General features: G+C 49.7%; 1 protein-coding gene across 1 annotated transcript in view; it reads right to left on the bottom strand.

Annotated features, from left to right (window-relative positions):
• The window catches only part of srrm3 (serine/arginine repetitive matrix 3), an 84,729-nt gene that overhangs the window by 44,418 nt on the left and 26,807 nt on the right, over positions 1-13,504 (bottom strand). The gene's annotated exons all lie outside the window — the stretch shown is intronic.

The following is a 13,504-nucleotide window of genomic DNA, read 5'->3' as shown; positions in this document are numbered from 1 at the left end:
AGAAGAACAGCCCCCCCCCCACTACTCGGAGCGGGGTTGCCAAGGGAACAGCTTACACAGGGGGGTTGTTTGGATGCGGGCGGAAAATGGGGCGGTTTCTGCTCTAATCCTCCGACAGCTCGTTTTCATTTAAGCCGACGGCCGGCGAGGAGGAGGTGAATGGATACAGGCGGACGCGTGAATGAGAGGATGAGCGGTGGTATATCGACATATGTCGTATGAATGACAGGGTGAATGGTTGTACGTCTATATGGTCCTATGATGACCTTTCGACCAATGACTGCTTAGAGTCCAGATAATGAACAATTAATGTAAATACAGTATACCCTTGTTTTTCGCGGGGGTTACGTTCCAAAAAGAACCCTTGATAGGCAAAATCCGTGAAGTAGAAACCTTAATTTTTTTTTTTTTTACAATTATTATACAATTTAATACTCTATTATACATTGAACAGAAAGAACAAACCGTTTTACAGGCTCAATCATTTGTTTCACAAATGAAAGTACTGTACTTCACAAACGTTTTTTTCAACAAATAACTTCTGCACTGTAGTGTCAAATAATAATTTCAATCATCAATGTATACAGAAGGCTTCAAATTGCGGTGACTAGCACCGCCCACCGCGACCTTATTGCTGCTGCGAAACTTATTGCTGCGGTCGTTCTTATGTTTTTTCTTCCTTCTTTATGGAACGAACCGAAGATTCATTAATACTGTAATGCCGACCTGCAGCCGCATAGCGCAGAGCGTTTTGTCAACATTATGGGTTTTAGAGAAACTCGAAATTGCAAGAGAATTTGCACGTACGTAATGTAAATTTGGCAAGCTGTTTTACGTACGTGTACATATTAAACTGCAACGTTATTGACGCACAGGTAGAGAAGAAGCGGGGTGACTTTTTAGCCACTCAGAATGCAGAACACAATGCACGATGCGAATTCGTGAAGTAGCGAAACCGTGAAAAGTAAATCGCGTTATAGCGGCTTGAATTTGCAAGCTGGCTTCATTTTTACTTCAAAAATCCGATGATAACCATGGTTGTAACACTGATCCTTGTTAATTTGATGTCAAATGTTCAAAAATACTATAAAAGCCATTGGGCTTCATGCTAAGTTTAGCTTAGCTTAGCTTTAACATGACCTCGGCTGAAAATCTTGCCATTCGGGACATCTCCATCAACACTGTGGCATCTAATTGAAACCAATCTCTCCCTGTTTTATGAAGTCTGCCGTTGGGGGGGGTGCTAGCGCTTTAAGCTAAAACAACGAAATCACTCAATTGTGTAATGAAAAAAATCAGATTAGAGACGGAGCGAGCCGATAAGGCAGCGGCGCTCGCTGTTAATTGTGCGCGAGTCCTCTGCTGGGACCGAAGGTTATCTCCCACTACGGCATTAACGGCGGCGCCCCTGCGACGGCGGGGGCGGCGGGGCTGTCACATCCCGACAAACACTTGCTTGTAATTAGTCATTACGCCGAGTGAAGTCGCCCTGTCGCGGCGGGTGTCACCGTCACTTATAATGTGCGTTTTAACATTCAATTTCATTCCAGAGCAGTGACACTAATGGCGGCAGGAAATGAAAAAGCCATCAGATGATGCCCCCCCCCCCCCAACCGCCGCCGCCTGGATCAGGAAAGACGGGCGCCGCCGTCCGCTCTTAACCTCTGACCTCGGTTACAGCCCGGACGCCACCGTCCCGACTCTGCCCCTGTATATCGACAGATTAGCAGCAATACGTTTTGCACCGTCGCGTGCAAACCTCCCCCCTCCGCTCCTGCACGCCGGTGCTTTTTCCAGAATAAAAGCCCTGTGCTTGTTTGTCCGATGAATAAACAACTAAATAAGATATAGATTGAAAAGACATCGATTAAACCTTGAGGTTTTGAAAAGGAAAGAAAAAACACAGAAAAAAACGATGCAGCAGAAACTCTCAAAGTCACTTTTGTTTTGTTTTTTGATGGGGGGGGGGGGGGGGGGTTGAAGGTCACCAGAGAAGGTCGGCCTTGGTCGCCATTTGTCGCGATGCATCGCTAAAAACAACAAACAATCAGGGGAAGGTTAGCATGCGGAGGGAAACGAACCTATACTCACATGCCTGCATGAATGCTGCATCTCTAACACTGATGTGTTCATATATTGTATACATATATATTTAGAAAATAAATGCATGATCATCGAGATAAAAACGGCTGCTATTTTCGCCTGCTGAGAGCTGAAAGCGCTCTGCTCTCGCAGTGAGGAGGAGGAGGAGGAGGAGACGCAATATGTCCCTAATGTATTCCTCAAACGCCGGCAACCTACATGCGGGCGCTCAGCCACGGGAGGCGTAGTGCTGGCGCAGGCATTAGCCGCCGCTACAAACTGCGTCGGCAGCATTTGACGGTCGGTCGGACGGTCGGTCGGTCGGACAGACGGAGGATAATTCTGGGTGGAGGAAGTATGAGTGCACAGTACGAGTGATCAATTACAGGCCATTATTGAATCCACTGGGTCTGAAGGAACAACTGCAATGCCCATATGTATCAGGTTAGACGTTTTGGGACACACACACACACACACAATCGGAGAGGTGTCAGGCGCACGTGGCTGAAAACGCTTGTTTCCAGCAGATTCAGAATAAATGCCCCTCCCCGCCCCGCCCCGCCCCGCAGGGAGGCACTCGGAGGCATTAAAATGGGGAGTAAATACTACACCAGTACATGAAACAATGCAGCTGCATCAGTCATACAAACAAATACACACACTCTCAGCACAGTCATGGAAGCGGGAGTGTGTGTGTGTGTGTGTGAGTGTGTAGGTGTAAGCAGTGTGGTTTTCTATACAGACACACACACACACGCACGCAGAGGGTGCATCTCCGGCATCTGAGTGTATGTGGAGAGATGCACTTTCAGCATGAAGCATACGGTCCGCCATCTGCTCTGCAGTCTTGGTGGATACGTTAATGCAAACACGGCACCGCCAGAGCGGTATGGACTGGCCTCCGGGAGGGAGAGGCGCTCGGGACTCAACGCCGGGCGTGTTGATTTACTTTATGAATTCCAAGTCAGCCTAGGAAGTCTCTAAATTGCCCGTGGGTTTGGATGAAGGAGCTGGATGTCTCTTTAGGCGGGCCAAGTCGGTGATTGACAGGCGACCCGTGCAGGTTAAAACCCGCCTCTCGGCCTCAATGACAGCTGGGATTGTTTCCAGGTTCAGGTGCGGGACAGGAAACTTCTCAAGCTGTTACTGCGCAACATAAAACCAGGGCGGATTCGGCCCATCGCCCAGCAGCCGGCTGCTGCTGCTGCTGCTGCTGCTGCCCGTGCTTCTGGCTACCTTAGCTGTTTGGTACCGGAGGAGCGTTCGGTTAGAATTATAATCAAGACGGCGAGAGCTGAATTTCACACACCCTGGAAAAGGCATTTTGCTCAAGTGGCATGGCCCGGGGCCGGACAGCAATATCGACGAACCACTCACTCACAAATTCGATCGTTCGAAACTCCTTCTTCCACGTCTCTGGTCCGGGATCGAGCCGCCGTTCCATTCAGACACCTTCACCGCTTCTCAGAGAGACTGTTCTGGCAAAAACTGACTTGCTAATTGGGCTATGAACTTGCCAACAGGCTAGCATCTTCTATTTAGATGCTCACACCAGCCACTTTTTGGCTGAAAAGTTCTAAAAGCTGTCCAGGAACAAGCCTCCCCCCAGGGGAACCTTCTAGTTTTGCATTCCCGAGGGCAGTCAAGGAACACGGTCAGGACACAAGAGCATTTCTCTCCACTTCTGTTTGTTTTGCCACAACAACAAAAAAAAAGCTGAGCAGTGGCCACAATAGCTTTTAAAAAATAACTCATAAGTGCCCATCGCTTATGAGTTCTACCAGTCACCAAGCATCTATGAGTTCCTATGGAACCCAAAAAAAGACCCTGACTCGGAGTAGAAACCAAGACGGTTCTGGCCACCGAGCTCCATGGTCCCTGGTCATCTGCTGTCTGAATGCAACAAGAGTTGTTGATCTGAGGCTTCTTCAGTTCTGAAGAAGCCTTCAGATGTACCCTGCAGGTAAATAAGAGGAAAATGCACAAATTCAGCAAGTCAATACACCGACAGGACGTATCTGGGGTGGATCAGCGTCGATACTGACAAACTGAGAGATCAGTAGGGTCCCGCTCAAACACTAGCCGTGGAGTGTGGACTGCGGTGGGCCCTTCTAGACGCTGGAATTCAACCGGATTCAGACATCATTTCTGTGAAGTAATGTCAATGGGGAAGATTAATGAAGTGATTAGTGCTGACCCGCAACAATCCGGCGTTGGGGCAGGAATATTTCACTCCCATCCCTTCAAATCGATGGTTGGACGGAGTTTACTCGGACGAAGAAAATATAAAACACAAACCGCGGAGGAGCTCTCCGCTTCTTTCTCATTACTGCTCACGTTACCTACGTAGATGAATATGTTCATTTCAGACGTGGTCAACACACTTGAGCGTTGTCGAGCAAAATATCCACCGTAAAACAGTGCACAGTTCACTTCAGAGTTCCGGGTTCCGACAAAAACAGGCACCGGGGTAGAAAGTTGCAATCTGCGCGGCCACTAAAAACAAGGTCCAAGGTGGACATTCTTCTCCCTGGTAACATCCATGCCATGATGTCTCTTCTTTTCTGTTCCTCGAGCATACCGTGCAACGCTCTTTGCTGCATCTGGCGACGTATCAGAATCGTGCAAGAAAATAAAGGCAGGGGACGGATAGAAGGTGCCGTTGGTATTTAACATTGAGCTTAAATTAGGAGAATCTTATGCTAGTTTGAGTCCACTTGGTTCCACCTGCCACTATGGAGCTTAAAAACCAGGGATGTGAGACTGATCTCTTAGAAGCCATTCTCCTAATTAAGGCCAGCTCTCTCGGCGGCGCCTTTCCCACTCCCGTCCCCAGCCCCCCCCCCTCGGTTGTGGCGACGCTAACTCGCTCTGCGTCGTACACAAAGCCTCCCATGATTGATTTTGGCTCCGTCGCCATTGCAGAGTGGAGGAAACAGGGTCCCGACCTTGACTGAGTGTCAGAAAGTGGCTGAAAGACTCTCATCTTGGAAAAGAAAAAGCATTCATGTCTCACCCTGAAGCGGCCGTCTCCACCCCCCCGACACTTATCTTATGCTTTACATCACACCAGTCCTCCAAAATAATTTGGCCCTCGGCTGGAGGCGAGCGTTTTGCTTTTAGCCCTCTGCCACCCGGAGGCTGGGTTTAGCTCGCCAAGGTCAGCTCTCTTCATTCCGGGCAGGTTGCGGCGCTGCCTGAGCTCCGGGAAACAAAAGAGGGCCTCCCTTTTTTTTTTTTTAAATCTCTTTAATCAGAACAAGGGAGGTGCATTCAGAGTGAGCGGTGGAGGGACGCCGGTCTTTCATGAGGCTTAAACGGGGCTTGAATGTACCGCTTCTCAGCCGCCTTGCTGCTGGAAGCTCATTCCTTCTGACGAGAACCGCCGTTAAGTTTTTCCTTGTGGCTTTTTTAGTCCGTTAGTGGCCACAGATGCATTAAGAAGCGGCAGATTTTGGCCACAGGCTGTCAGCGCAGTATAAGCTAGCAAAGCAAAACTAGCTAAAACTAGCTCGCTTGCAGGACATTCTTCACTGCTAGCAGTCAAGGAAGCAGCGCCAACACTAAGATGGGGATGTATACACAAAGCCGGCGGGCTGATGCGCACAGGAAATGACTTTCCCTCCGGCCCCCCGGGGGTCACTAATAGGTAAAGGCTGGTGTTTGACTGCGATCATCCCTTGGCTACAAGCAGACTCTTCTGAGCCGGTATTGACTTCCGTATTGTCCATGTCAGTCAGGTGACATCAATAACCGGGATTGGATGCGTGTCTCCAGTCAAGAACCGATTCCTGCTGAGCTTTTCCATTAAAGATGTTGTATATATTCCGAATACTGAGCCGCCGCTTCAGCTGACGTCCGCATCCCTTCCACATGAAAACACTTTTGGGTTATCTATGTGAGACACTTTAATAGACATTCGTTCATTACCTATACCGATTATCTCGCGCCTGGACCGGTTGTCGATCAATCGCAAGGCCACATATGAACATACAAACATCCACTCGCTCTTGAACCTCCTGCATGTTTTTTGGACTGTGGAAGGAACCCGGAGAACCTGGAGGAACCCCATGCAGACACATCGAGATTCCACACAGAAAGGTTGAAACTGAACCGGGAAGCTTCTTTCTGTGAGGTGGCGCCAAAAAGGGGCGGTCCATATGCTGATTGACAGCTGTGAGCTCCAACCCCCTTTTCCTCTAGCTGGCTTAGGATCTGCCGCCAGGTTATTCGGAGGGCTTTCACCTCGTAGTGTGATGGTGAACGAGAAGAAGAGCATGGAGCTTCTGTCCGGACATTGGTACGTTTCACAAAGAAGAGGAGGAACTGAAAAAAAAAATCAAAGCGGCGCTTTCATCGGGATTCAGATTCTGACGAGGGAGAAGAAGACGACTGAGGCAGCGGAGGGACCGCCGCCGCCGCCGCCGCCATGCTACAAGATCATCCCGTTGCTAGCGTTTAGAAGAGCAAACTGAGAGGCGAACATAAACACACCGAAATAATGAGAGCTGCCACACAGGCACTCCGGGAGGAGACGAAGCAGGAACAATTTTGGCCGACCTGACGGAGACGGTGCGACAGAAATAACCCCCCTCCCTCCCCCGCTGCACCTCCACTTCCTGCTTCCGAATGACAAAATATTGCAAGTCACCGTCTGTCTGAAAAGGGGACATCTGGTCTCGACCTGGCGCCCCGTTCCGCGACTCGCACGAGGCCGACATTCAGAGTTCGGCTTTGAACGGTCGCCCTCCTTTATCATCTCTCTTCGGCAGATTTACATCTGCGCCGCCGGCGCCCGCCCCGCCGCAGCTGTGTGTTATGTCCCGGCGCCGGCGTCTCGGGGGAGAGATTGCGAGTCCGGCAGCCGAAACTGCGAGAGGCGTGGATGTACCGCTGCCGGCGGCGGGAGAGAGGGGAGGCGGATCCGACTCTCCTGCAGGAGTTTATGGTTTCAATCAGGGGTTTTATGTCTCTTTCAATGCGGTGCTAGGAATTTTACCGGTGAATTGCGAGCTGCGCCGCCCGCTGCCGCCTGCCAGGTGTTAATTGACCCCCCCGTCGGGGCGAGCCGGAGGGGCTCGTCTTTTAATGTAAAAGCAGAAAGTAGCTGTAAACTACAGTTGCGGCGGGAAACGCTCAGTGGGGGTTTTGGAGCTGGAGGGCGGATTTTCTTGGCGGGAAGCAAGAAAGTGATGGTCAGCTGCTGGGCGGGTCACATGACCAACCCACGGGACAGGGATGCGAAATCTTCCAAAATGCCACATCTGATCTGTCGCCGTGTTGGTTTGTTTGTTTTGTTTGTTTAGAAGTCTATTAGGACCGTGTACAAATACATTAAGCACAGAGGCAGAGATGTTTGTACCAGATTATAGCTCATCGCTAATTTCCATCGTTCCGATCTGCACGTGGACTAGGCGCAATGAGCTCGCCCAATCGGGTGCAGCCAGGATGTGATGTATTTTAACCCCGCCTGTAGAGCTCTGTCACACCTTGTGTCACTTTACACTAGATAGTAGGGGTGTAAATCAGAGCCATCATGACGATTCGATCCGATTCGATTTCTCGAGGCAACGATTCGATCGATTCGATTTTTTTTTTGATACTTAAAAATGCCCCACGATTCGATTCGATACGATTTTTTTTAACTACGATACGATTTTTTAACGTATGACTGGCCGGAGTGCTGTCGAGATGGTACGTCGTATCTGGGCTCCAATGTTTCGAGCAGGTAGCCGAAGCCCTCGTTCTCCACCGCGCCGTACGGCCTTGCGTCTTTACATATGAAGAAGGCAATCGCCTTCGATATGTTTTTGGCCCTTTTCGAACTGCTCGGTAACTTTTGTGGGAAAAATGTACTCCGCTGGGCAGGGCGCTGTGCTTTTTCTGAACATTCGCCTTCAACAACACCATGCCGTCTTTTCAGGCGAGCCGACAAATTAGAAGTGTTGCCACGGTAGCTAACTTCAATTCGACATTCTTTACATATCGCCACATCCTTTACCAATTCTTTCCCGTTTTTGCGGAAGCCGAAATACTTCCACACGAGCGATTTTAAACCTACAGGAGTGTGTAAGTCCGCGTCCTTCTCAGCCACATCGATGTCCGCCTCCCGAATGTTTAAATGCGAGTGCTATGCTAAAGAGGGTGTGTCTGCTGAAAGACTGTGCTGAAAGAGGGTAAGGGAAGCGAAGTAGGTGGAGACAAAGTAGGTTACCGCCACCCGCAGCACGGAGTGAGAATTACGCCTCAGAGCAGACTAAAAATAGACAGGTAAAATGCATACGTGGATCGATACTCTTGCGGACGTGTCGATGCATCGGATCGTCAGCTGTCGGATCGATATATCGAGACATATCGATTTTTTTTTTACACCGCTACTAGATAGTAGATAGTATTTACGATAGTAGATAGTATTTACTGCAGCAACTCCTGCTCTTCTGCACCATCACCCCATCTGTACGTCGAAACCTTGAAGGCTCCTCCGAATCCGCTTCATCGGCTTCACACGCCGAATAACAGCCGCTCAGCCTCCGGAGAACAATTTACTCCCCCTCTTGCAGAAAGTGAGCGGATCGCGCTCAGATCGTCATCAGAGCCTTGACTCCCCCCCCCCCCCCCGGGCGTCAGCCAAGACGAACCTGCGCGGTTTACGAAACCAAAGACTTTTTCAAGACACGGTTTTGGCGTGCTCCTCCAGGGGCCTTAAATCACTCAGCCTCTATCGGGTGTCTGCCTGCTCAGTGGATGCGGCGGCTGCGAATCCGCTTCCTTCGTTTCAACCGTCTTTTTAGCAAACAAAGCACTTTTGTTTCGTTTTTTTTTTTTTCCCTTCCTGTTGCGGCGCAGTGGCTCTGTGTTTCCGACGGTAGCGAAACTGCACACTCACGCCACGTTTTATTGCCCCGTGAGAGAGCAAGGAGGCGAGCCCGGGCTCTCTATTTTAAAGTGCAAACCATCCTGCTAGTGTACAGTCGCATCTGCTTTGTAACTGTCAGGGAGTCAGAGGTTGACGGAGTGGACAGTCAAGTGAGACCAAAAAAAAAACAACAAAAATCCCACCCTCGATCCTCCGTCTTTCCTTAGCTCCACCTCACTCCAAGGATGCGGTCTGGAGATTAGCCTGCCGCGGCTACTATCCCATTTTCCGTCCAGACCGACGACTCCTCAAGGCTCAGGCGAGCTAACCTTACATGCGAAAATTGGTACGTCCTTTTCAAATTTCGTCGAACGGCACCGCCCACATTTATGTTGCCATGGTTGTTCCCGCGATACATCAGCTCCAGACAGCGCAGTAGACGGACGTAAGCGCGGCCATTTAATACATCGCAACGTGAAGTATTATTCCGATGCCATGTGGTCTACTTCTTCTTCTCTGTCCATTTCACTAGCTGTCGCTTGAGCATACCGTTCAACACAGCCCCCACACAACTTCCAATGGTACTGCACTATTTAGCGTGCAAGCTCCCCGAAATCGCTGATTTGTAATGTGCACGCTATAAAGGAGAAACGTCGAACTACCACTGACTGCCATCATTTCGCAACAAAATTATAGCTGGTGAAAAGACTGAGTGGCCAGTTACTTTGGAAACAGCAGCTGGTGAGCAGAATAGTTCAACTCAACTATGGTCAACTACCATAGGCTTCCTCTGGACATACGACTTGCCCAAATGCCAAGACGCGCATGCTGAGGTTAATGATAACTGTGAAAAACAAGAGCGTCAATCAGTCTAAATAGCATAAGCTGGACATTAGCATAAGCGCAAGACGTAGATATCCAGAGCACATTAGTTTGGCAGCAGTAGGCACTACTGTGGACTGTGTTGTTAGGTAGGTCGATTGTGTGGTTGTATGCGCAGGATAGCAAAGGTAATCATTAGCCAACAAAGGATACATGTCTAAATGCCCCTTTGTCAGCCCTTCGATGGCAAAATGATGTAGACCCGCCACTCTGGAACTATTGAAGCTATCCAGAACACCACCCCCTTCAAAGTGCTACAGGCAGCACCTGGCCTCAAACTGCCACGGGGGGGCCACATCGGCGGCGGAGTTGTCGGCCAGATGCAGCCCCCCACCCCCACCCCCAAACACCGGGTGGCCTTTGCAGGCCATTACGGTAGACTTCGTCCGGCGGCGCTCCACCTCTTTAATCACATTTTAACACCCCCCCGCTCCCAGGGACATCGGGGGGTTGGAGGGGGGAGGTGATGGAGGGGGAGGCGGTGCCGATACGATGGAAACTCTTTCTTCTCCGCCCGCCTGCCAGCTGCCCGTGATTGAGCCGGTCGCAAGCGAGAGCGGCTTGAATGGAGCAAACGCCCGCAGCAATCTGAAGCCAATCTCCAGACTGCTGCCGCACACAGAGGGGCCTCCTCCTCCTCCTCCTCCTCCTCCTCTTCTTCTTCCTCCCCTCTCCTTTCTCTTCCCGCCTACCTGAGCTGCTGTTCTTTAATTGAGGCCGGACTCCGGAGAGCAGAGTGATCGCCTCCCTCATACTAAGTGACGGGTGCCAGTTACAGGAAATCTCGCGCCCCCCCGACACCTCTTCTCCGCCTTGCGATCCAGAAGCATCGGGTATATTCTCCCGCCTGGCGAACCCTGATCTCCTTTGTTGCCGCAGCAACGCAGGTGTCGGGCTTTAAAACGGAAAGAGACGGCGGGACGAGGAGTCACGAGCCTGATCTTCTGATTAATCAAACGCGGGCAATGTTCGCTCCGGCTTCTCGTCCAATCCTGTCCGCCTCGCTTCGAATGTTCTGACCCACTTCCTTCCCATCAGACGAAACTGAAGGCCTGTCGCCCGGCGATCAAAACGTTGATGTTTCTTACTTAATGAATCTAATTATTCATGTGACATCCGCCCAACTGGCTCATCGGTTGATTATTGGCTAATTTGGTTTGGTTTTTTTTTTTTACATCCGTTTTACCGCTCACCCAGACACACAATGACTTACCATTTCAATCCGAATCACATTTTGCATGTAATTTACAAACTCCGACGGCGTAGACTTGCCTCCATTTTCAGAATTAGCGGTGCGTTCAGGAACCCTTTCTACGCTCGGGAGCCCATTGTCCTCACGAAAGAGAGCAAATATTAATATTACAGCACGATGATGAGCTCCGAGGGTGACGACGGTCAGGATTGTATATCGTAAATGGAGCCGGGCTCCGTCATTATTTCTGACAGCTTCACTCTGCGCGCCGCGCTCGTAATTCTTCATTAAGAACGGCGCGGAGCTGCTGATTTAAGTCCGAACCCTTACAGTTTGTAGCGCTTTTATTAAAATCATAATCGACTACATGAATAGCATGGGATGGAGGCGGTGGGGGGGGAAAGAAAAGAAAAAGAAAGGCGCATTCAATGCAATGAATTAAAAGTTAATTTGGCGCAGAATAAGAAGGAAACGTGTCTGTGCTGCTGGAGTGAGTCAGGGACAAAGAATCCGCCGCCTTGTTTAGTTTTTGTTTCAAATTCACTTTTACGTCTGTAATTACCTCAACGTTTCTTCTCACAACCTGCCTCCCATTACAATTCCTATTTAGATGAACGCCATAAGGAACAAGCAATGAACCATGAATCTTTATTGTAAATTCAGAATCGAATTTTGAGCCACAGTTGCCGAAAAGAAGTTTAGAAAGCAGCTATTAGCGTGAGCTGCGAACATCGCTAACTCCCGCCGAGCCCCTGCTGCCGCCACAGAGGAAATACAACTTCAAATAAAGGGGTGATGTCAGGAATTCTTGAAAGTTCAAAACTGAAGGTTCCCATAGTTACCACAGCGAGAGCCTTGACGTGCTACGCATGCTAACAGCAGATGTATGTCTCTATATGTTGCCCTGTGATCAAGCGGTCCGGGGTGAACAACGCTCTCGTCCAATGACGGCTGGGGTAGCTTCCACCTTCCACACCCCCGATATGCATGAGAGCATGATATGATCAAGAGGGAATGAATGAATGAATGAATGAATGAATGAATGAATGAATGAATGAAAAAGCTGCAGTATTTCACAAATCAGATTCAAAGTTCAAGCCAAAGAGGTTTACATAATACCTGCTAGCATGAGCTGTTAACGTCAGAGAATTGTTAGAAGATATGAGGAATTCTGTAGAGTTCAAAACGCCCCCAATTGGTTCCCATGGTAACCATGGTAAGAGACTCAACATGCCAGGTACGCTAGCGGTCGGGAGATGATGGGAAATAAAAGGAACTCATCGGGTACTTTTATTTTGGCAACCAACGTGTCACTGTATCCATGGCGACCTGTCAATCACATCAACCCGAATGACGAAAGTAACCCCGGTATGTTAAAAGAGATGGCGGCACAACTGAGTGAGGACGGCACTACCAGCAGGCTCCAGCCTCTGAGGACCACAAATGACATCCGCCTGGATTTCCAGTCTGGACAATGTCATCGACAACATGGCAATGTCTCCATGACAACAAGATGTCAATCATACAGATCGTGGCCCCCCAACCGGCAGGAGCAACAGCACGCCGTAGCGCAGAGAAGCTAACTAGTAAAATCAGCGACATCTCCGTCGCCTGCCATGACGCCGTGACAGTCGGCCGCCCCGAACAACGGCGGCGCCCGGAACAAAGCAGCAGTGTGGCGTTCAACCGTCACCAATTTCACAATCTACTCTCCGTCCCCATCTTGGAGATGTCTTCTTTTAAAAAAAATTAAAAAATAAATAAGAAATAAATAAAAAGCGCGCACCACGGATGAAGATGCGGCTCCATTTACATGCTTTTAATACTGGCGTCTGCTGCCGGGGTATGAAATATGATGGAGCACGGCCAACAATGCAGCTCCTTAATTAAATCTGGCATGTCGCCGCGGCAACCATGGCGATATTTATAGCAGCGGCAGTATGTGCCACGTCTATATGTGCTTCTATCTCCGCCTGCCGCTAATTAGATGATTTCTTGGATCCAGCGTGTTTACAAGCTCGGGTAATATCCAACTAAGGAGACGTGATTAGATTCGTCGCGCCACGGCAGCTGGTCGCCCCACGGCGGCGCCGCCGCCCGAAGTTCGGCCGCCTGGTCGCGACCGAGCCAAGACGCGGGTTTGAGCCTTATTAAAATACTCCCCTTTACAGGGAGGCGGGTGCTCACTCATTAGAGTGTCAGTGTTCGCCTGCCGGAAGGGGGCCCGCGGGCAAACGGCACCGTCGGATCACGTGGTTCGCTATTTATCGACACGTCGGAAAACATTTCAGCTCCCCCCCCCCAGAATAAAAGACTGCACACACACACAAACACACAAACACACACACACAGAAAGAGGCAGCATGGTGTTAATCTTTGTCAATCTTTATAGTTACTGCTAACAGCTAAGACAATTTATATTTCATTATATTTCTTATTCTTCCTCCTTTCCACTATTATCCATTACTGTTATGTTTTTACTACTACTTTAT

This window comes from Fistularia commersonii, chromosome 15 (genome assembly GCF_037954325.1).
Source record: "Fistularia commersonii isolate RoL2024-O1a breed Wild chromosome 15, RoL_Fcom_v1.0, whole genome shotgun sequence".
Lineage (NCBI taxonomy): Eukaryota > Metazoa > Chordata > Actinopteri > Syngnathiformes > Fistulariidae > Fistularia > Fistularia commersonii.
The sequence above is the reverse complement of the archived record's forward strand: the minus strand, read 5'-3'. Positions and strand labels throughout refer to the sequence as shown.